This window comes from Wyeomyia smithii, chromosome 3 (assembly GCF_029784165.1).
Source record: "Wyeomyia smithii strain HCP4-BCI-WySm-NY-G18 chromosome 3, ASM2978416v1, whole genome shotgun sequence".
NCBI lineage: Eukaryota > Metazoa > Arthropoda > Insecta > Diptera > Culicidae > Wyeomyia > Wyeomyia smithii.
Genome location: NC_073696.1, coordinates 49,790,094 through 49,815,859, shown reverse-complemented (window position 1 = coordinate 49,815,859; position 25,766 = coordinate 49,790,094). Strand labels below are relative to the sequence as shown.

At 40.1% G+C, this 25,766-nt stretch overlaps 1 protein-coding gene across 2 annotated transcripts in view; it reads right to left on the bottom strand.

Moving 5' to 3' along the window:
- Positions 1–25,341, bottom strand: part of LOC129731536 (cyclic nucleotide-gated cation channel subunit A) — a 295,263-nt gene extending 269,922 nt beyond the window's left edge. For both annotated transcript variants that reach the window (XM_055691617.1, XM_055691619.1), the window contains exon 1: positions 24,251–25,341. The gene's annotated coding sequence lies outside the window, so the exon portion shown is untranslated. The remainder of the gene's footprint in view (positions 1–24,250) is intronic.
- Positions 25,342–25,766: the final 425 nt, after the last annotated feature.

Sequence of the window (25,766 nt, the reverse complement as noted above, 5' to 3'; positions counted from 1 at the left end):
CGTCGTGTCTGTGTGCGCCTAGGCGAAGCAAAAACAGCAAATCGACTATGCATTTTCTGCCGCTCCCAGCAACGCCATCTGGAATGACACTTCAGCAGTAAGCGTTCAGCTCAGCCCAGCAAGGAAACATTTCCAACATCCGCCTCATATAGTTCTCTATACTCTGCTGTATCCATCCTACTAGGATATTAGGAACAGCAGTGGAGCAGTAGCTCGGAGCAACTTGCATGCTTCATTTAGCCTCGCAGCACCAACGGGACGAGAAATATATAATTGATTGTTTTGTTGTTATGATCATCCATCCTCTGTTGATAAGAGCGAAGGTTTTCTTTTTACTTTTTTCCTGACGGTATTCTATTTCACCAACTTGATGCGCTGCGAAAAGATACCGATGGTGAAGCCAAACCGATCGATTGCATTATATCTGGCGAAGGACTGGGTATCGGAGTGTGGTGGCTGCCTGCATTCGGGAAAGTAATTTGTACTGGTGATGATAATATTGATTAACTGTTTGACACAAGTAATTTTAGTTCATTTTTGTTGTTGCTTGAATCATTTCGTCGATAACCTGTTTGAATTGAAGAACTGAGCTTATTTACTTATTTTACCATAATTTTCAGTTTTTGTATCATTTTTCTGATTTGTTAAGATCTAATCAGTTTAGCTTCAAGTTCACAATAGCTTAAGCTTAAGGTTTTTCATCGACTTTTATCAAAAAAACTACTACACAATTCCTGAACAACTTATCTTTTCAATAAAACGTTGACTGTTGCAGTAAAAAACCGACAAGACAGTGGCAAGAGATGAAGGAAGATCTCATTCTTTTTTATTTCTTTGAGTTCCATCGGAAATTTGCTACACCGTGGGGCTTTAACTTTCCAATTCATTCTTAGATGCACGTTGTATGTTGTAGCTAGTTTAATACAGTATTTTGACATTTTGAATAACTTGCAGGACATTGCAAATCACATTGAATGTCAAATGAAGAACCTTAATATTTCTTGTAAAATCATTGAAATTGAATCAAAGTTAAGTTTGCTCATTTATAGAACCGGAACTGTTGAAAATGGGTGGGTTGATGGTTCAATGCAAATAAAGTTTTAATTGGTGAATTTTTGGAATACACATAACACTTATGTTTTGATGTACATATAAATGCCACTTTGTGACGCTTTGCATAGTTTTCGTTCGATTTAATTTATCTGTGTTTACCGTGTGGTATATCTTGCATGAGATATAATAGTCATGAGACATGAGACAATTACGCCAGGGAAAAGCAAACAACATATACAGCAAATAGGGTATCATGTTACTTCACAAATAATAACTTGTTCAAGAAGGAAACGACATGCATGAACTCTATTTACACACTTTCTAAGCAATGTTTGTGTTACTTTTAATTAATTTTCGTGACTTTTTACGTTGGGTTTAGTTGGTTTACCTGCATTTGCAATCGGGGTATTTTCAGAAGGAGAAGACTGAGTGTTGTAAAAATTCTAAGTGAGTTTTGTGTTGTTGTTTTTGAGTGCTTACTAAAAGTCGGTATCGGTATGTTTTGAAATGAAAACTTTCAATATTCTTTCATGTTTTTCTATTCATCCTCACCCTGAGAAACAATCCAAAACTTTCTCCACTTGAGTCGTGTTTATTCAACTTTTCAATTGCTGTGTAAACTATTTTTACCGTTACCTCTGCGATTGATACACAATCGTTCCCTTGATTTGCGGCTTAACCATTCATCAGAAGGTTGCCCAGATCCACTCTTTGGTAACAAGAGCCCTCGAGTGCGGTGGATTTTCGCCCATATACATTATGTCAACAGCCTGTTCACGGATTTTCTTGTTCGATCCTACTCCCTTTCGTCTGGTTAAATGGAGAAAAAAATCGGAGAATTTTTTTCAAAGGTATGTGCCGTATAACAAGCGGGAAGTGAATATTGTTGATGGATTCTGAAGCTATTTCTTGTTGAAGTAGTGAAGGGCAAAAGTACACAAAGGCCTGTCCGAAACATGCGAGCCAAATAAACTGGCAACATTGTATGAATTTGCAAGATTATAGCGTCAGCTGATCACACATGTAAACACAAGAGATTCCGTTTAAATGGTGCGTTGATAGGAGCTGAGTTGTGTTTTGAGCTGTTTTAATGTAATTTTCCTAATGTATGGAATAAAAATTTACTGATTCGGAAGCTACAGAAAGTCGAAAAATCAGAACCTGAAAAACTCTTATGTAATTGTGGTTTGCAGGGTGAATTTGTTTTCCCGAAAATATTTTTTTACGATTACCATAAAAATCAAACAAGTTGGAAAACTCATTGTGGGGCAAAAGGACGCGTTGAGTAGGAATACCATCTGGTCGAAGCTAGATATCAAAACATTTTTTCTCGGCACATTTTTGAACAAAACCATTTTTTTCTCCCAGGTAAATATAGCACGTAATATGAGATTTGCCCCTTAAAATACACTGAAATACTCTTATTTGTTCAACTTTTATTTATTCATAGAGCCACTCACTAGCCACTCTTGGAACGAGCACTGAATCACGGATCATTTCTAATCTATTTAACTGCCTCGCAATAATTTAGAAAAAATCAGCGTGAAAACCCTGAGTGTATTTCTGCATTCGCGCTATCGAGGAGACCGCAACGGCAACACTAATAGCAAATTTCTTTAATCCACGGGGTTAGTGCCAACTTTCGGGTGGAATAAAAAATAATTTCGATCTACGCTCTAAAGCCTTGCGTTGGTGTGTGTGAGACCATATGCGTTGTAAACATAATGCTGTCAAAATACTTTTTCCGTATATCCGTATATTTTTCAACTAGGTACGTCGATGACAAAATCCGCCACCCGACTCCTGCTTGTTCTCGATGGCTTACTGAAAATTGTGATTAAAGCACTTTCGAACTTGGAATCGAAATCCAAATCTAAATCCGATTCCATGGGGAGCTGCGTAGCCGCAAGATTACAGAGTCCGCTTTGTCAAGCAAATGGTCGTGGGTTCGAATCTTAGTAGAATCAGGCCATTCGATGTCAAAGCTGGACTTTTTAAGTATGGGTTATTCGCAGGCTCCCCACCACTTACCCTTCCTTCACGCTGAAATCTATAACACCTCTGCGTGACTTCCTCTAACCAAAAACATAAGTCCCTCTTATTAATAAAACTGGCCAGAAGGACGCACAACGAAACTTCTCCAGGGAATTATAATCGGTGATATTTGGTAAGGAGAGAAAGAGCATCAGTATAGTAGAACAGTAAGCGTGTGAAAGGAAGCGTATCACATTACACACAAGCACTGATAAACAATAATAATAAGCATGCCACTTCTCAATAGCGGTATTGCTAATAATAGAAGTGCGGGATACAGCAGACATCCGGGCATATCTCACAATGGATTTACGATTCTGGTCGTAGTGAGGAAGTCCATACAGGAAAAAAAAACCGATTCCATTAATTCAATAACAAATACATTTGCTGCAGCAATTATTTCTCGTTTGCGTTTCATGATTTCACTGCACAGAGCGACGAAGCACATTTTTCTTCTGATTTCAGCATCACCCGCGTGTTTTGACCGTTTTGACAGATACGATGTTATAGTATTGGTGAACCGACTCGCAAAACTGACAAAAGTTACAGTGCGAACCTGTCTGTTTTGCAGGCGCTTCCAGGTCAACTCTGGATCGAATTCAAGCGAATAAAGAAGGGTTTTGACAGCCGTTCCGGTGACTCCAGGTCAAAACTGGAGCAGCTGTATCGTGCCAGTGATACGCGGAAGTTCTATGAGAATGTAAACCAGTTTCGCAAAGGTTATGTGTCGCAAGCCGACATGTGAAACGACGTGGAACCTTCTCACGGCTGCCATAGAGGTGATCGACAGGTGGATGGAGTACTTCGATGTGCACCTGAATGGCGATACAGTAAACAGAAGCTGAGAAAAAATTGACCTAGGAACACCAGCAGCAGATGACCGATTACCAGTCCCCGATGTTCATGAAGTTGTTCGTGAGATCGAGTAACTGAAGAACAACAAAGCCGCAGGCAAAGACGGACTGCCTAGCGAACTATTTAAACCAGGGAGAGATGCGCTGGCTAGAGCGCTGCAATGGGTCATTTTCAAACTGCTAGGCGAGTGGATGGATGGAGTCGTCTGCCCCATCTACAAGAAGGGTGACAATCTGGAGTGCCGCAACTACCACGGTATCGCGCCTATCAATGCCGCCTACAAAATATTCTCACAGATCCTGTGCCGTCGTCTATCACCTTTAACCAGGAGGTTCGTGGGCCAGTACCAAGCGGGCATCATGGAAGCCCGTGCCACCACGGACCAGATCTTTTCAATCCGACAGATCTCACAGGAATGTTGCGAATACAACGTGCTCGCACATCACATCTTCATCGACTTCACAGCGGCTTATGATTCAGTCGATGGAGAACAGCTATGGCAAATCATGCAAGACAACGAATTGCGGATACGGATAAACTGACTGACCATGGCGCTAGTGATGTGCTACGTGCGTGTTTCAGGGTTAAGACAAGGTGATGGACTTTCCTATCTGCTGATTAACATCGCCCTTGAGAGTGTGATCCGGAGGGCGAGCATCGGCACGAGGGGAACGATTTTCATAAGGGCTGTACAGCTTTTGGGCTTCGCGGATGACTTTGACATCATAACACGTTATTTTGCGACGGCGGAGGAATCTTATGCCCGATTGATAGCCGAAGCGAATAAATGCGTCAAAAACGAAATACAAAAAAAAATCTGTAATGTCGGACAAAGCAATTTTACTTTTCAATCTTGCTCTTAAATCATGACTGTTGCAATCAAACTCAACTAGTCTACCACAACATGATCTGTCACTAATCTCTCTCTTACTCTGCGTGAACAAATCAACCCAAGGGGTACAATTGATTTGGAAAATAACACCAAGGGGTTCGCGGACACAAAAAGATTGAGAGCCGCTGGTTTAGACGACTTCTTTCGTCACTTCACTGTGATTCAACAAATCAAAAAAAAACGTCTGCAGTGAGCGTTGTGTCCTGGAATTGAAAAAAGTTACTGCGCAATTTCAAAAAATCTGACACCCTATCAAATTTAATATTATAGGAAAATCAGGATAAATGCCAGATTAAGGAAATAAATCAGGACACCCAAAGAAGATCTCAAAATCAGGACATGTTCTGATGAATCAGGAAGGATGGTATCCCTAGCGTTGGGTTGCGTAAAAAGTGTAATTCTCATGCCACAAATGTGGTGTGGTAGGTGCGTACTTTCGCCACACACAAATTGACTTGTATTTTTCTACTTTCTCGAGTCAAAAAGTGCTCAAATTGAGCATAAAATATCATTCAATAAAGCCACTTCATTCAGTGGATTTACTAAGCGTTAAATAATAGTTACCTAATTTATGGATGGAGTAGGTTACTTGTCGATTTTTTTTTACCAAGGTTGAACGATTCAAATTTGATATTTGGAGACACTCACGCAAAAACGAAACTTAAACTGAAATCATTGTTATGGAACAAAACGATTCTTTATAGCTTATTAATTCTTCACTAGAGAGCACTTATTACCAAACTTTTCGATGGTCCGACTCACGCCTCCCAGATGAGCTTTAGTTCGTTTCCCGATTCGGTTGAATGTCTTGTACAAAACTTTCTTTTTAGTTTCCACGGATCATTCTACATTTCGTTCGTTCGTTCGTCTACATTTAAAACTACTTTTTGATACACACCTTAAACGGCGCAAAATATATCATCAATATCAAACTGATCTCTGCTCTATTCCACTCTTGTAGAGTTTGATCCTTCGGTTGGAACCGTAAAACATTAAGTGGTAGAGTGAAGCCGTGAGACTAAGAACAGAGAAAAACGAACCTCACAGTAGATGACCAAGTAACAATGAAACTTTGTCGAATAAAAATAGGCAAGCTAACTGATCTAGTTAGTAGGTTCTGCATTATGTTATTAATAATAACATAAAACTAAAATTTGCACAAAATAAATGCCATCCACTGACGTAGTCATAAAATCGGTTCTCTGGGATGCGCGTGGGATCATTTTTATTAAATGTCTTCAGAAAAGAAAACCAATCAACAGTGAGTAATATACGAAGTCTTTCTGTTTCCAAACAAGCAAAAAGGCTTAGTTTTATTGAATTTTCCAACAATCGCGAGACGGAGTCTGCAGTTGCTGATTAATGTGTATCAAACTGAAAAGGGTCTGTGTTGAGAAATAAATAAATATATCTCTCCAAATTTTCAGCGTTGCATGTGTCATGAAACTTCTGGGACTACTCTCGTAAGTAATTATTTTACGAAACATAAAAAAAACATCACCTCATTTTACACTCATTAAAATGCTTGACAAATTTGAGCCACCTCATACGAAACAACTCCTAATAGTCGAGCAACTTTCCGCCAACAACCGGTTAGCGAATATAAAGAGTGTTTTTCAAATGCAAATTCATCGCGTTCCGCTCGGTTATTCATGCAATTTTCCTTCCTTCTGCACACCCCATAAGTGCATCCGTTGTGTCTGCCCTCGCCCCCAGCTGTTCGAATAGATTATATCCTGATTACAATTAAGCATAATTTCTCCTACGCGCGTCGATGCTTGTCCTCGGCGTCTAGAACTACTGACACCATCCATTCGTCCTCTCGTTATCGGTGGCGTGCCTTGGCTGTACAGCAGAAAACCCAAACAACGGTAATAACACGTGTTGGCAAAGCAATTTTCGCGTGAACAAGGTCTCGGCCGTCTGCGTACATAAATGCAAATCTGCTATATACCTATAATGGCCGTAAACAACACGTGTAAATCAAACCGGGAGCCAGCCACCAACGATCCGAATGAAACATGAAAGTGATTGGCGTACAGCATACGTTTGACCGGATTATCCAAATTGATTTGACGACCCTTCTGGCGCAAGGGCATATCTTTGGCATTGCAGAATCCCAGCAGCTGGTAACAGCTGGTTTCCAACATGCCGTCGCTCCGCTAGCAGCGCGGAAAAGCGACGCCAATTCCGTAAGGTCCCGGTTTCTCCACGGAAGTAATAGCAGCGTTAATAAGATTTACATAATTTTCTCTTGCTGGAAAATTTCTCCTCCAACGCAGTATATCACTTGAACTGACAGACAGCCGATGTCCCGGGGTTACCGTTTATGGTTATCGATTTTGGAAACATCGATTGGAGAAAACTGTGTATCAGTTGTCTCCCCAGGCTGTATGCACTTAGTTTTCTCGAACGCCAGAGCAATTGATTGCAAAAGTTTTAAGTCAACGCTAAGTTGACATGTTTCCCAATTCATTCACTCTTGACGGAGCAGTATTTATATGGTACCCGGGCGGCAACAATTTCGTTATCATCATTCTGAAATTAATACCTCGTTGACAGGGGCTGCACCCAATCGCGCGTGAAAGCTAATATCCCAATTGATGGCGAGAGGTCTTGACGCGTTTGCCGCCTGTGACGATGTGAGTGTGTCTTTATTTATACATAGTCTCAACATATATGAGACAGCGTATATACTGCACAGTCAGTATACGACAGCTTTAATCGCACCCTCCCCGTGGTGGGAGTATTCCGATAGGGAAGTTTCATACATTAGCATAAACGAAGAATTGGGTTACACATAGTGATTTATGACCATGTGTCCTCTCGCAGATCATAAAATGCAGACCGAAGTAGAAGAGGGGGAGGCATATTCCGCGAAAGCACAGCTTAAAACTTTCGCAGTGCCCGACCGAATGGCCAGTACACTTTTTATACGCTGATTTATAACGTTTTCATCGCCTTCGGAAACATGCCGAAATTTTCAGAGGAAAGCAAAAAAGTCGCGTGCTTTTACGATACTTTCACAGCAAAACAACACAACCAGGAACGAATGAAGGAAACATCTTCCATATCATATAGGCGTATCTGTGAAAATGTAATATATCAAACAATCTGGTTGAACACGACACAAATTGTTTTTTTTTGTCCAGTCAGTTTTCCATTTGCTAGGCGGTTCAATACCATTGTCACCTCAATACCATCTCGTCGCTTGCAGTTACACCCATCTTTTTCATTTTGCGCTTCACAATCCACCAATTAGCATGAGCTTCCTCGTTCCGAATCCACTTCTTGGGAATTGCAGTAACGGTACTTAGTCGAGTTTAGTGATAACTGGAGAAGCCAGTAACCACTTCAGGTGAACTTTTTAATAAATTCCCTCGATCATTGTTTCTAAAGCTACGAGAGCATCAGATTTCCATAGCTACAGATTACCAAACGAAGAACTTCTTTTTTGTATTGTGTCTTGTCCAGGAGGTGGTCATCCATAACGTCGTAATCATATTTCGGCAGTCAATTCTTCTTCTGGGTTTGCTGTTGATGGTCGGACATTACCTCCCGCTCGAACGTGCTAGATCTATTCTCCATTCGCTTGTTCTGATTTAAAAATGTTTACTCATGAAACTTTTTTTTTTGACGTAGGATTATGTTCTACTTTAGTAGGGTGTAATTATATTACTACCAACCACTGAACCAACCATGTTGAAGGTTGCCCCAAACTTGTGGCATAATAGTATACACATTTTTTTTTGTTGAAAACTTCAGTTGAAAAGCAATCGTTTTGTTTCGCAGTCTACGTCCAATCACCAGCTCGCTCCTATAGCTAAAAACAGAATGGTTAGTGTAGAATCGTGCCGAGTGCCGCTTTAAATGAATGCGATGTTACTTGCATTAAACGATCTTGAACGCCAATGTTTCAATTCATAAGTGAAGTTTTTCTCAAACTCTTGATATAATAGTTAGCGTATCTTTTCAATTACAATCATGAGCTCGCTTTCTGTTTGAGATGTTCATTCTACACCCATGTTGTAACTGTTCCGTCCTATATTTAAGTTATGGTATAACTTTCCCCAGTTTAGCAAAACGTAACAAGATTTTATTCCGTATGTAATACGCATGTACAAAACATAAATCTCATTTCGTGTTGGCAAGCTGTATAACCAAATTGATGGAGCACTCAACCAAGAGGTAAAATAACACATTGTATCGTGTTGTGGCTTGGAAGAGAGACCAAATTAATTTCTTCTCGTGTCGGATTCTTGCAAGTAGATAGTAAAAGGGGCAGTTTACTCTAAGCTACGCAACAGTACATTACGCTGCTACGTGTTGCATATTGCAGCTGTGCGACTGGAAAACAGCAAAATTTTTTGTTAGCGAAACATGCCGCAAATGGTGATTGAAATCGAATTAGTGGAGAACATACAGTTGTGGAGAACATCAAACTACTGAGTATTTATAGCGGATTTTAACCACAGTTGAAATTTCATAAAATTCACTAACGTTTTCATAAATAAGTGCATTAACTTAGGCCGGTTAAAGCAATTGTAAATTTTATTCAATATAGCATAAATGCGTGACGATTAGACAGCGAACGATACCCACTGACATAATTTATCGTCCTTTGTTTTGTCGGTTTTTTGTTTTACAGGGATTTAGGTAATAGTATCATCTCGCTACGTGATGTTGATAAATGTTGGCATAATTTAAAAAAAGCGGAGCCAATTTCAACCTGTGTCTAAAGGTTGAAATTGGCTTCGCCTTTTTTTAAGTTATGTCTTTTCCCCAGATTCGCAAGATGCAAAGATTTTATTTTGTTTTAACGCAAATGTACGAAAAATGAGGCTCATTCCGTATTGGCAAACGATAGAATTGTACCGATGGAGCACACGAGTGTGGCACGTTTTATCATGTTGTAGTTGGAAGAAAACCATCAATTTTTTCTTGTGTTTAGAAGGAGATAGCAAGAGTACAACACTGCTGTTGTGCAGTCGAACTCTAATCATCTTTTCGATATTTTGTATATAGGTTGATGAATTTTCCAAATCCCCAGCCAGCCTTTTCACAGTGAGTGACCGTCTCTTTTAGAAGCAGCCATAACTATTTTCGCCAAAAGAACAATAAAAATGGTCCTCAGAAACACCGCTTATATAACTGAAGGGACGGCAATGAGTTGTACGAAAAAAAATTGACCCGCGAATATCGCTTAGAAGTATTGCTCAAAATGCATCGATATTTTTCGTAAAATTTTGACCACTTTGAGGCACGTGTTCCCGAAGTCCGATTGAGCGGAAACTTTTGAGTATCACATAAAAGCGAAAACTTTTGAGTATCACATAAAACCGCAAATCCCGTATACCGGAGGCCCAACATCATTTATTTTTTAGGAGTTTTAAAAATTTATACCAAATTTTCGAAAACCGAAAGAATTTAGATAGTTTAGATCAGCGGTTCCCAACCTTCTTGGCTGTGCTAAACACAAGAGCCCCGCGGCCCCTTTCCGAAGCAGGGCTCCCCTAAAGGAATTTCAAACACAAGTTTTGCAATACGAGGTTGCGTTTTTCAGTCTCAAATCGTCCTGCAAGTTTAATTTGTTTTACTTCTTGGCCCTAATACGTAGAAGAAATGAAAATCTGCTTTCACAGAGGTACCAAAAAGAAATTTCAATTACCTGTCAAATGTGCCTAAAGCTTCACGGCCCCCTTGCCGGCCGCTGACCTCCGGTTCGGAACCACTGGTTTGAATTAATCAATTTTTTTGTAAGTACAACCCCTTCGCGATAGATTTTCCATCCGCAGGAAAATACATTGAACAAAGAATAATGATTCTTCTATTATTCAATATTGGATCTAGAATAAACAGAGCTAGTAGCCTCAAGGTTACGGAATGCGTTTTATAAGCGAATGGTGACGTGCTCGAATCTTAGTAGAATCGAACCGTTCGGTGTCAGAGAGACTTTTACCATAGTTTTATTTTCTTATTGATCCTTTTCTCACGCAAAAGTACACCTCTGTTGGCAATTATATATTCGTCGATAATTGGCACGAGTAGCCGACGAAGCTCGGCAAAGAAGAGCAGTAGAGTTAATTAGCGTAAAGAGAATGGTAAATAAAAACCCGTCGCTTACACCAGTAACACTAGTACCTTTCTTCAGCATTGCAAAGTGAGCGAGAAGCAAAACCTTTCTACTCCTTTCTGCTTGAGAACGAGACATACGCTACGCTTCTCAAGTCTTTTGCACACGCGCTTTCAAGATACACTTTATTCTTCATACATTCTCCTGAGTATGGCAGCAAGCGTGCACCGTCACACAAAAACTCTTTTGTATTGCTACTCAGGAACTGTAAAAGAGTACGCGAGTTCCTGCTAGCGAGAAGGAGTACTCAACTAAAATTGCTGGACTGGGAGGAGTGCTTGAAAAACTGTTCTCGACTCGAAAACGATAAGCGACAGCCAATAGTGAGGCGAAGAATATGTAAAATGTCGCATACTGGCACGTGTAGGGTATTGGACTGCTTTGATAAGTTTTTTACAACAGGCTTATCCGAAACCAATCGAAACAAACTGCTGCCGAAGAAGTCCGATACCCTATTATTTTTTGTCCCGCTGCAACCATCGCAAAGCATCTAGAAACAATTGTATTCGGCTGGTCATCTCGTGAGTAAGTGAGTACCCGATCAGAAAGACAAAACAAAAATGTACCAAAAGCTGTTGGTTTGTTATGCGAAAAACCTCTAACGTTGTGTTTTAAATATGATCCCGTTAGTTGTTAAAATAACAAAAATTATAACAAAAAATATTCTACTTATATCAAACCCAAATCAAACTTTGTTACTATCGTATCAGCTTTCTAACAAAATTAGGTAGCATATAAAACAGTATAATAACACGATTGTTAGAAAAAACAGGTTTTGATAGAGACGAAAAAATTGTTAGATTTGTTTCAGAACAACTTCATTTCAAGATTTGTTTTTATAACTCATTCAGATTCAATTTTGTTTTCAAAAGCATATGAAAGAATACAAATTTGTATCAAATTATGTTATTTGTATCTCATGTTGAAAGAATTTTGTAATTTTTTAGTTATGCTCTTCTGATCGGGTAGATACACACGGACACGATTGCACACGAGGAGAGTAGACGGGAGTGTGTGCATATGATCTCGAGAGCGAATGCGAGCAAGAAAGAAAGCGAAAAAGAACGAGAAATAGCTTGAATGGAGAATTCTTCACTGTGTGATAGCGGTAGCAAGGAGAACTTTACATGATGTGTTGCATGCTCCTTACGAGTGACACTAACAACACTGTCCGTAACAGTTATTAGAGATGCAGAGGTAAACTCGTTCTTTGGCAATAACCATTGTAGTTTTTCCTTCTCTAACCGACCGTTAGAATGTAGCCGGCGCCATTATAAATCTTTATAAAAAGCAGAAAACACTGAATTGTTGTACATTGAGATGGTAATTAATCCCAAACAGTCATCTATACATGGTTTTTTGTGCAACTTTACTACATCATTCCATCAAACTTGAGCTCAAAGCTCATTCAATATTTGCTACCTTATTCCAATCTGCACGCAAAAGTTCAAAACTTGATCAACCAATGTGTCCTTCCGATTCGCACGACATTTGTTCTGATTTCGCATAGAAAATGTTTGAAATGCATAACGCACGATTTATACAGGTGCTTATTACGGGAGTCACTTCACGGTAAAATATATTTCACTCTCACGCTCACTTCACTTTTTGAGACCCATTTCCGATTCCACCTCAAGTGAGGTGACAAAAATTGCCCCCGTGAAGTGAGTTTGCCAGTGAAGTGAAATTGAGAATATGACAAGTGAAATGTGGAAGTTTCCCAGCTCAAAGTCCCGGAATGTCGATTGAGCTGAAATTTTGTATGACATTTTTCGACAAGAGGAAACTTTTGAGCCCTACCGCTAAACGTAATTCGAAGGTCAATTTTTCCCTTACGTTCCATTGGCCGCAGCTCAAAAATTTATAAGTCCCAGAGAGTCGATTATTTTCACACAAAAAAATGATTCGTCTTGTTACTGGAAAACGAATCCGACATATAGGGTAACGGGGGTATTTTGGCCAGCTTTGGGAAGTGTTCGCACAGTTCATTAAAAACAAACACAATTTTTCAACATAAATACCTACTCTATTATACCATTGTGTAAAGCTAAGTGTCTATTTTAATATATACCATTCAACAATGCAATATATTGAAAAATATCCTAGAAATATCAAAATTTCTACGAAGTAATAAAAACATATTTTGGTCCACCAAATTTTTACTTTGGCCCACCTTTATTTCTACAGATGTGTATGGAAATACTTCGGACTAATTATATTTAAGATCATCATCGGTATTTTTAGAGAAAAAATAGTGGGTTTGAGAAGAACATCCTTCTGCTGTGAATTTTTGTAAATTTTAGGCATCTAAAAATGAAATGATTTGGCTTATAGCGGTTTGACAGGCATTCTCATACAATTTCATATCGTTAAATGTGATAAATTAAGAAGTAATTACCTGTAAATTGTCACAAGCTGCTTCTTTGTTCACGTGCAACGGCCGAACGGTAATCAAAGAGATGTCAAAACTTGGCATGGCCAAAATATGTTTGCTTCAGAAAGAGGCAAACATATTTCGGCCATGCGTTTAACCACTTTTTCAACTTTTTCCAACATGTAAGAGTATACAAACTGTTTCGATGACATTTTATTGATGTTACTACAACAACAAATTGTTTCAAAAGCATACATATGTTACAATAGCTTCCAGACGTTGACTTGTATATTACCACTTCCTTTTGACTTTGGGTTGACTCAGCCATGACTTTGAATATGTATGAACTAATTCCAAAATAACACTACCTAGAGCCAGTTTTTCGCCGAAAATTATAGTGTAGTATGATTCTTAGGTGTGTTATTCAATGTTGCATGCATAGTTTTCTAATATTCATTGAATTTATTAGATAAAATGCGTAAAATGTTACCGAGTGGGCCAAAATATGCATGTGGGCCAAAATACCCCCGTTACCCTATTATCATTAGATCACAAATCAATCGATTTTTGAACGTTTTCAAAACGGTCGTGAAAAAATTCCACGCGAAACCTCGCTTTTTCCGATTTCACTTCACTCATATGACACTCATAATAACACAAATTTCACGGAAGATGTCACTTTGAGACGTTTTTCTCACTTACGTGAGTAAGAACTTTATTAATAGGACTTTATTCACTTCACTCTGATTTCACCGTGAAGTGACTCCCGTCATTAGCACCACAATGAATACATAGACGTATGTAGAAATGAGAACCAGAAAGGTCAGCGCTATGTCGTTAAAATCCGTAGATTCTGCGGATTTCTATGGTCTTTTTTTTTGAAAAAAAATTAAAGTAAAAATTGAATATTTGGGTGTATAATCAAACGACGGAAGTATATAATTTTATTATCACTCAGAATCATATTTTTTTCAATGAGATCGAATCGCAGAAGAATTCCCTTTAAATATATTAAATATATTTTAGTTTAAGAAGTAAATGTAGTAATGAAGATAGAAAATTTAATTATTTCCAGTTAATATGATTGTAGAAACTACGAAAAATATAGTTCAGCAGGTGGGACTCGAACCCACAACTTCCAATCTCCAGTCAGATGTGTTTTCGTTACACCACCGCAGAACGTTAAAGACGTAGTTCTAGAATCGAGTTTTGTATCGCTTATCCAATTCTCGCACTTCGTAGATTTACAATACGTAAAATATAATAAATATATTCAACCCGGAATAGCAAACTGAAAAAATTTGTAGATATTTTCAAACACGGATTCATATATCCGTAGGAGTGAAACAAATCCAGTGAAATCCGTAGATCTGACGAGCCTAGCTTTGAGCGACCTAAGTGTGGTGGAAGGCGCGCTATTGGTGTCCCTCTAGAATAATCGAAAGAGTTGCTATCGGACTGCTAGGGGGCCAAAGTTCTTTCTCCTAAACATTTGGAACATATTCAATGAGCTATTTCTATGTTTTTGTATCTCCGTAACTAAATAAATACTACTATTATTTCTATGTTTTCGGCATTATGGGCAAGTTCTCCGTCTTGTTGGAAGATAAAATGGAGGCCAGCAGCAACCTTCTTGATCCACAGGATTACAACATCCTGCAGAACCTTCTAGTACCTGCACAAGTATACAGTTACCTTTAGTTATTGATCGAAGAAATGCGCGGGCAATAAATCCCTCTAGCGAAAAACTACGCCTGTAGAACCATCAATGGGTCGCAAACTTTGATGAAATGACGACATGAACCCGACTGCGATCTGGTTCAAGCCACCTGTCATTCTTACGATTATCCTTTTGATCTTGATTGAATTTTTTCCATCATAGAAAAGGATTACAGGATTGATATAATGAGGATACTCTAACATCAAACAGTTTAGGCTATCCAGTGCTGCCAGAGTTATCTGAATCTTGTTCCGTAAGCTTGAAAAACTACTGTTTGGGATTTAATGCCAAAATTCGTTACACACCCATCTCTAATTTTAACATATTTTATGTAAAAAGCATGATCTTTCGAATAGAATAATAAAATTTGAGGTAGGTGGGTGGGCACCTATTCAAAAATCATTTTTTTTTTAAAGAAAACAAAATGGCGGCCAAGTCCAATATGGCGACTGCCCACTTTGATATTCGCAAAAGAAGGGCCTGTCTTTTTCCTTTCTAATGATATGTTGGTTTAGGCAATTTCATAGAGAAATTCAAGAGTTAAACCAATTTTGGTGAGCCAAATTTTGAAGAAAAACGAAAAATTTTGAAAAAGTATTGATTTCCAGTTAACGGAGGTCCATCAATTTGATCAACCAAATGGAGTTTCTTTACTCAACATGGGCTTTAAAAAAAACATAACTTGAATCGTTACCATCATGTAAATAGTGGGCCGGTCTCAGCGAGAATCGCTCAATTATAACGATATACCCTAAGGTCGCTTTTTACGCGTTTTTACGCTGAGTCCGGAATTTACGTGGTTTTTTTACGTAGATTCCAGAATTTACGCGTTTTTTTTACGCGCATTCCGGAATTTACGCGGTATTTTTTTCTTACGCGAATTCCGTAAATTCTTCACTCGGGTGCTGGAATTCACGCGGTTTTTTTACGTGGATTGGTGTATTTGATTTCTTCAGCAGCGGTTTTTTTTTCAGGAAGTTTTGCACAGCAGTCTAATGCCGGTTTAGGGAGCTCCGTAGCCGCAAGGTTACAGAGTCCGCTTTGGTAAGCGGGTGGTCGTGGGTTCGAATCTTAGTAGAATCAGGCCATTTGGTTGTCAAAGGACTCTTGTCATGGGTTTATTCTCAGGCTCCCTACCACGTACCCTTCCTTCAATCTGGAGTCTACAGTACCCTTGTTGACTCTCCTCCTAATAAAAATAAGTCCCTATTATAATAAAACTGGTGTGAGTAACATATGGAAATTCTCTTCAGGGAATTTTAATTAGGCGACATTGTTGGGATGGACAGAGGCTCGGTATAGTAGAGCAGTAAGCTTGAAACGGAAAGGTAAAAAAAACTTACACACAAGCACTGATATGAATGATAAGCGTATCACTTACTTCAATAGTGTTACTGCTAATAATATGAAGTGCGGAATACAGAAAACACCTGGGCAATATCACAATAGATCTAAGCTCTGGTCGCAGTGATGAGTCCACACAAAAAAAATGCCGGTCAATGTAACATAAATGTTTTTGTTTTAATTGAATAAAAAACACCATCAATCAATTTTGTTTTTCCGACAGCACCTTGAGAGTATACAAGCAAAATCAAATGAACAAAATGTTAGTGAACTACCTATGTTAGTTGCAAGATTGTTCCCTTTTTCTAATTGCGAAACCAAACAAATCCTAGCAATCAAAATCACAATTCTTCTAGAAGTTTAGTTTTTTGTAATTCACAGTTCTAAAATTAAATTACCTTCAAGCATCCAAAATTCAAACTGTCTAAAACACGAAAACAATCCCTTTGCTTCATAAAGTTAACTCTTCAGACCAAATCAAAAAGGCTGTAATTAATATTATGACCAAATAGTTGAAGTATCATCATACAAAAATTGAAGGTAAGCGGTTCAGTAGCGTTCGGGGCGTTCCGTCAACCGCGATACAGAAAGAAAGAATAACTAACAATTGAGGCTGCAAATATTCATCATAATTTTTCCATTGAGTTGTTATGCCAGTTAAATAACAGGTCATAAAAAAAAAACAGTTTATGCGCACATTCATTTTTTAACAATTCTACGCTATTTTACTTTTTCATTTATCAATAAATAAAGGCAAACCTTTCAAATAAGCATTATTGAACAAATGAAAAATAAAAAACACCGCAAACATATTAAAGTACGGCTATCGTATGACACAATAATAAAATCATTAATTCAGCAACTATACAAAAATGTGTCTATCCTGAAAGGATTTCTCCTCCTGAACAACCAATTTTCATGTTTTCCTACCTAATGACAACACTATTTCAAAAGTGATGAATTAATCTTCATTCTGTGCCGAACACGCATCAGCATCGGTTGTGTTTCGAATTCGCTCCGATAAAATTCAAAACGTGTGCACAAGTGCTGGCATTCTTTGACCGGGCCCGGTGTCTTTTGTTTAGATTGCTGCTTCGCATTCAAGGTCAAGTGCCTTTGTGTAACTTTGTCGCTTTGTAGCTGCCTGCTGTCGAACGATTTGGTGGTGAGTGCAGTGTACTCCTGTGGACGTTTATCCAACACGAAGGAGAAAAGGAAAGGAAGGTACGTGCTTCTTGTCTGTCCCATCGGCGCGCTAGTATGAGCGCGATGGATGAAGATCCCCCACCTCCCGCACCTCCATCCTCGAATCCCCCCGACCCTGTCCCTCCTGCCCCTCCTTCTACTGTTAATTCTTCAGCTCCCTCACGTGTCAGGTTGTATCCAGACGGATCGACGCTTCCAGTGGCAGTTTACCTCAGGCCTAAAGCAGGGCCGAAATCGAAATCATTGAAAATATTACAGATTTCGAAAGACCTGACGTCACACTATAAAGCTGTGACTGAAATTTCTAAAATCAGGCCGAACAAGCTCCGTGTCGTGGTCAATGACCTTAAAGAGGCCAACGATATAGCTTGCTCCGAGCTCTTTACACGGGAATACCGTGTCTATGTACCCGCTAGAGATGTGGAGATCGACGGTGTCGTGACCGATTCGAGTCTTTCCGTGGAGTGTATATTGAAAAGTGCTAAAGGGTGCTTCAAGAACAGCACATGTCCCGATGTGAAGGTGCTCGACTGCAAGCAATTGCGGTCGGTATCGCTCGTCGGTGACAAAAAAGTTTACACTCCGTCAGACTCGTTTCGAGTTACGTTCGCCGGGTCTGCACTACCAAGCCACATCTCGATCCACGGGGTTCGCCTCCCTGTGAGGCTCTACGTACCCCGCGTCATGAACTGCCTGAATTGCAAGCAGTTAGGCCATACAGCCGCCTACTGCTGCAATAAGGCACGTTGTGGCAAGTGTGGGGAGTCTCATGCGGAAGATTCTTGCAGTGTTAACGCTGAAAAGTGTATTCACTGCGGGGAAAATCTGCATGAGCTCTCGACATGTGCGGTGTACATGCAGCGCAGGGATAAAATAAAACGGTCTCTCAAAGAGCGTTCAAAGCGTTCCTACGCTGACATGCTGAAGAAGACCGTTACCACTTCTCCCGTTACTTCGAACCCCTTCGATCTGTTGTCCTCTGATGAAACCGATTCTGACGATTCACCAGCGGGAACATCTTACGCCAACCCTGGGGAGTCTAGACAGAGGAAAAATATTTCCTCTCCTAAACTTCCCCGAAAAGGTCCAAAGATTTCCCAAAGTGAAATGAATGGTACAAACAAACCTAAAAGTGCAGCGGAAAAACCGAAGCAAACTCCTCCTGGGCTTGCAAATTTAAAGTCCCAGAAGGAGTTCCCAGCACTTCCTGGAACATCTAAAACCCCAGTTGTTCCTTTTGCACATCCAGTTGAAAAATCAAATGCTGGACTGGTAACATTTTCTGACATTGTGGACTGGATTTTTGAAACTTTCAATGTACCCGATCCAATAAAAGTTTTTCTTACAGCATTCCTCCTAACAGTTAGAACATTTTTGAAGCAGTTGCTGCTCAATGGCCCCTCCTTGCAGCGATCGTATCCTCCGATGCCTAATTCATCTGCTAATCTGAAGGATTCTATCTCTGTCTTACAGTGGAATTGTAGAAGTATTTTACCAAAAATTGATTCGTTTAAAGTTTTGATAAATAAAAACAAATGCGATGCATTTTCCCTTTGTGAAACTTGGCTTACTTCAAATATTGATCTCAACTTCCATGATTTTAATATTATTCGCCTTGATCGAGACACCCCATATGGAGGAGTACTTCTAGGGATTAAAAAGTGCTATTCTTTCTATCGTATTAACCTCCCCTCGATTCCAGGCATCGAAGTTGTTGCATGTCAAATGACAATACAAGGTAAAGAGCTTTGTATTGCCTCAATATACATTCCTCCAAGAGCACAGATTGGGCAAAGGCTGCTCTTTGATTTAATAGAACTTCTTTCCTCGCCACGTTTGATTTTGGGAGACTTCAACTCTCATGGTGTGGCTTGGGGTTCCCCTTACAATAATAACCGCTCCTCTTTAATCTATAACCTTTGCGATGACTTCGACATGACTATTTTAAACAACGGTGAAGCGACACGTATCCCGAAACCTCCAGCGCGCCCAAGCGCTTTGGATCTATCCTTATGTTCGACGTCGCTACGGTTGGATTGCACATGGAAGGTAATCCTCGATCCTCACGGTAGCGACCATTTGCCTATTCTTATTTCAATTACTAACGGGTCAACTCGCATGCGACCAATTGACATTCCGTTTGACCTCACACGGAATGTCGATTGGAAGTTATACGAGGAAATGATTTCCAAAGCGGTCGAGTCGATTCAACATCATCCACCACTTGAAGAATACAACCTCCTCGCGGGCTTGATTCTCGACGCCGCGTTGCAAGCCCAAACGAAGAAATATCCCTGCGTAACGATCAAAGAACGGCCTCCCACTCCGTGGTGGGACAAAGAGTGCTCCGATGTCTACACGCAAAGATCCGACGCGTTTTGGCCTTCCAGAAGGGAGGTATACCTGGCGACTATATACGGTATTCGGAGCTTGATACCAAGCTTAAAAGCTTGGCTAAAGCAAAGAAACGCGGATATTGGCGTCGGTTCGTAAATGAGACGTCGAGGTAGACATCGATGAGCACTCTTTGGAACACAGCCCGACGAATGCGAAATCGTATAACGGTCAACGAAAGCGAGGAGTCTTCAAGTCGGTGGATATTTGATTTTGCCAGGAAAGTATGTCCGGACTCTGTTCCTGCGCAAAACGTTGTTCGCGATGCGTCTCCTGGCCACGACGCGATAGAACCACCTTTTACGATGGCAGAATTTTCAGTTGCCCTCCTGTCCTGTAACAGTAACGCGCCTGGGTTAGATAGAATCAAATTCAACTTGTTAAAGAATCTACCCGGCAATGCCAAGAGGCGCTTGTTGAACTTATTCAATTAGTTCCTGGAGCAAAACATTGTACCGCAGGATTGGAGACAAGTGATCGCCATCCAAAAACCAGGGAAACCAGCTTCTGATCACAACTCTTATAGGCCGATTGCAATGCTATCCTGTATCCGGAAGTTGATGGAAAAAATGATACTCCGTCGTTTAGACCATTGGGTCGAATCAAATGGTCTACTATCAGATACTCAGTTTGGCTTCCGCCGTGCCAAAGGGACGAATGATTGTCTTGCGTTGCTTTCAACAGATATTCAGCTGGCGTATGCTCACAAAGAACAAATGGCGTCAGCATTTTTGGACATTAAGGGGGCTTTTGATTCCGTTTCTATTGACATTCTTTCGGGTAAACTTCACCGAAAAGGATTTTCTCCAATTTTGAACAATTTTTTGCACAATTTGTTGTCCGAAAAGCATATGCATTTTACGCATGGCGATTTGGCAACTTTTCGAATTAGCTACATGGGTCTTCCCCAGGGCTCATGTTTAAGCCCCCTTCTTTACAATTTTTATGTAAATGACATCGACGAATGTCTGGCAAATTCATGCACGATAAGACAACTTGCAGACGACAGTGTAATCTCTGTTACAGGAGCCAAAGCTGCCGATTTGCAAGGACCATTGCAAGATACCTTGGACAATTTGTCTGCTTGGGCTTTACAGCTAGGTATCGAATTCTCTCCGGAGAAGACTGAGATAGTTGTTTTTTCTAGGAAGCATGAACCTGCTCAGCTTCAAACACAATTAATGGGTAAAACGATTTCTCAGGTTTTGGTACACAAATAGCTTGGTATCTGGTTCGACTCTAAAGGCACCTGGGGTTGCCACGTGAGGTATCTGATGAAAAAATGTCAACAAAGAGTGGATTTTCTTCGTACAATAACCGGACAATGGTGGGGAGCCCATCCAGGAGACCTTATAAGACTTTACCAAACAACGATATTGTCTGTTATTGAGTACGGGTGTTTCTGCTTCCGCTCCGCAGCAAACACACATTTGATCAAACTGGAGCGAATACAATATCGTTGGTTGCGTATCGCCTTAGGTTGCATGCAATCGACCCATACGATGAGTTTGGAGGTCTTAGCTGGAGTTCTACCGAGGAAAACCCGCTTTTGGAGCCTGTCTTCTCGTATTCTTATCAAATGTGAGGTCTTGAACCGTCCTGTGTTTGAAAATTTTGAAAGGTTAATCGAACTTAATTCTCAAACCCGTTTTATGACATTGTATTTCAATCACATGTCCCAAAATATTAACCCTTCTTCGAATATTCCAAATCGTGTCAACTTATTGAATACTTCTAATTCTACTGTGTTTTTCGATACATCCATGATAGACGAAACCCGTGGAATCCCGGATCATTTACGCGTGCAGCAGATCCCCAAAAATTTTTCTAATAAATATCGAAACATCAACTGCGATAATATGTTCTACACTGACGGATCACTTCTCGATGGGTCCACTGGCTTCGGTATCTTCAATAACAATTTAACCGTCTCCCATAAGCTCGTTAATCCTGCTTCTGTTTACGTCGCAGAATTGGCTGCAATTCAGTACACCCTAGGGATTATCGAAAAAATGCCCACGGACCATTATTTCATCTTTACGGACAGTCTCAGTTCCATTGAGGCTCTCCGATCGATGAAAGTTGTTAAGCACTCTTCGTATTTCCTGGGGAAAATACGGGAACATCTGAGTGCTTTATCCGAAAAATCTACTCAGATTACCTTAGCGTGGGTCCCTTCTCACTGCTCGATACCGGGTAATGAGAAAGCGGACTCTTTGGCTAAGGCGGGCGCAACAAACGGTGATATTTATGAAAGACCAATTGCCTTTAATGAATTTTTCGCATTTGTACGTCAGAATACGATCATCAGTTGACAAAATTCACGACATAGAGCACGTTGTTTTTCATGTCCTGTCCACCGTGTCGCCAGGTCTAAATTAGTAGCTTCCCTTGAGGCCGGAGGTAAACGGCCAGCTGTACCTGTTCGTGATGTCTTAGCGAGCCGTGGCATACCCTACATGACCCTTAAATACATTTTCCTAAAATCCATCCATGCCCCAGTCTAGTCCCGTTCCCTTCCGTCTACACCCAACAAAACGACAAGAACACGTTTGAACCTTAAGCACAGATTTTGGAATCAGCAACTGCACCCCACTCGAATTCGCCACGTCCTGAGAACCCGAGGCCTTCAGTGATATTTTGGCTCAGCGGCACATACCATATGGCCACGTGAACACTAGCGAACAACAACAACGAACCATAACCAGCAACTAGACCCCGCACAATACCTCCAGGACCCGAGAATACAAACCTCTGCCCCAGCTCATGACATCGGCCATTCGAAGAGCATCAGACGACCATTCAACAACAAAACACTGATTGAAAAATTCATGCTAGTTTTAAGTTAGACTTTAAGTCACCAGATATAATTGGCGCCGTTAAACGTTAAATTGTATTTGTGCCGTGTCAAATAAATGATACATGAGGAAAAAAAATAAATTTATCTTTTTTTTTTAAATGAAACTTTGCACAAGGACATATTTCAAAGAAAGCAATTTGTTGAGATTGAGTAAAATTATGGTCAAAGCAAATCGAACGGATTCTTTTGAACTCGAATCTTAGACAAAATAAGTCACTTTTATGATTACCAGAGAGATTACCCAAGCAATATCACAAATGAACTAAATGTTCTGGTCACAGAGATTGTGCCATACAGAGAAAAAATGGGTAAACATTTTATAGGGGGTTTTCTCTTCCAAAAAGGCAGAAAAAAGATTACTTTTACTCGATAAACTTCTGATCGAGAATAACTAAGAATTGAAGACATATTTTCACAGACTGTCTCGGCCATTTTTCATTGAGCTTGAAATGTCCGCAACTGTTCCTTTTTTGGAATGTAGAAAAGTACGAAGTTTTAAAGCCTATAATAACATTATTGAACCCAACTCGACCAACAAACAACTCAGAAGCACGTTCCGGTAGTATAAAGTACATTGTTGTTTATTGTCATTTTAGTAAATTGTTGTAAAAGTTGGAATGAACTCCTTAGAGATACAATAAAAATAATTTGCATTTTTCATGCTACCCATGTTAAATTACAATACAGTACCACAAGAATGCAATAACTGACTGATACAAATGTAATTAAGAAAATCATTTTCCGACGACAAAGCGACTGTTCATCTCTTTACGGATATTAACGCGGTTATGCCAGCCAAACCATTCGTAGGGGAACATTAAACATGGATGAATAGTTACCGATTGATTGATTGATTCTTCGATTCCAGGAAAAGAAACATTTATCAGAAAATCATTTGCTGATTTTGTTGAAATCCTTACTTGCTTAGCTGCCATGCACGAGAGCGTATATGTGTTGCGAAAATTCCCCATTTTTGTTGACGAAAAGAATAAATAATCATAATATTCACCGTATGGTTGGGTCGTTAGGTTAGCTTCTCGTTTTTTTTCATCCTCTCCGAGGGGAACAGTGACAAGTGCTTGAGGAGACTCATAAATAATCGAAAGCCGTTGGTTGTAAAAGCATGTCATCCCAGCGACAACAGTTTGGTCCAGAATACATAAATCATAATTGCCTACAGCACGCTTTTATTGTTTCTTCGGAGAAGCATTGGAGCAGGACGAGGGTGAATTTAATGGAACAGGATTGAGTTTTCGGAATCAATTTAACTATTAGGAAATCTATGTTCCGCGAAAATACTTGCGCATTTACACAAATTTTGCTTAAGGATGGTTAGCATATAAAAACTATTTAAACACATATTGTAATAATTTTGCTAGAATTACCTGTATAATTCAACCCAGCAAAACACTTCATGAACCACCAACGAAATGCCGCCTGGTTACGACATTTACTGTAAGTAAGCTTAACGGTGTTCAGAGAAAAAAACGCTAACTTCTTCTTTTGACATTGCACAATTAGCCACCAACTACAGTCAGCCTCTCGAAAGTGGATCCAAGAGCCGTGACGGTAGCAGATCTACTATTTTACATAACGTCGGCTTAATTCAATTAGAAGCTTCTGCACACCAATTTAAATCATTGCTCTTCTTCGCTCGTCGCCTTGTCGGCACTAAAATGCTTCGATACTCATTCACCACGAGCTATCACTACGGTATGACTTAGCTGGCACGTTCCAAAGGAAAAGTTCTTCGACAACAATTTTCCTTTTGAGCATCTCCACCCAGCGGCATCCGGGCACTAAGAAAAATTACCCTTTTCACAGAGCCGTGCTATCCAACAACGGGCCAGCGTTGAGCGCTGCTACACCCTGCTGTCGACATTCATAAATGAAGACCTACAATTTATTCAGCGATGAAGACTCGTTATTGAAAAGGCTTCCTTCCGTGCATCAATTCGCTTTTTCCCAGCGAAAGTTTCAACTCACTGATGCACTTTTGGGTTCGAGTTTATTAAAGTTAAATTGAATTATTATAGTTATTCCTCTCTTAACTTTTTTTCACTATCCTATGAATTTCACCATCTGATCACTAAGAGCTCGCCAAGAAGTTTCTGTTAACTTCAGCCAATGGTATTATTTCTCACTGATCATCCGACCGCTAAATTGTAGAACCGTTGAAACTTTCACCCAAACTGAAACACATTAGGCCAATGTTAGTACTGTACAACTATACACCTGGTAACAAAACATGTGCTCTGCCAATCGTTAACTGTCACCACACCTCGAACTGCGATGTTTCGAAGAGATTGAAAGTCATTTTAATCAAACTGTCTGCCCCCGACGCAGGTAATATATTATTCCAATTCAATATATTGCAAAAGCAAAGGATATCACAAACGGCACACACAGCATCCGCGGAATCTGCCACGCGCTCCCGCTGTTTGTTTACCTTCAACTGACGGTCTGTTCTTTGCTCAAGGCTCAAATCACCAAGTCCATTCATGGCACGAGACTTCGTTAGGGATCAAAATTAAATCCGCGAGAGATCCATTAAAAACATCAACGAATGATAGCGCGTATCACGAGAGCACCGACTAGGAGCAGAGCGGAAAAAGCTTTCCGGATAACGAGAGGACGTGTGCGATTTTCCCCGAGACGAGAGCAACCGTGCCGGAGAGAGTGGAAATTTATGTGCGTGCGAAAATTGATGTGAGCATCAGCAGCAGCAGCTGAGGCCTGCAGACGCGCTTTTAGCTATCACCGAGCAGGATTTGAGAGCCGCCGCCAACAGGACACATCGGGTTTAGCAGCTGCTTTGCCGTGAACCGAACGCAGGCTCCCCTATGAGCAATGGGAACACACATATCGTATATAGCGACGAAAATGGTCATTGAAACCGTG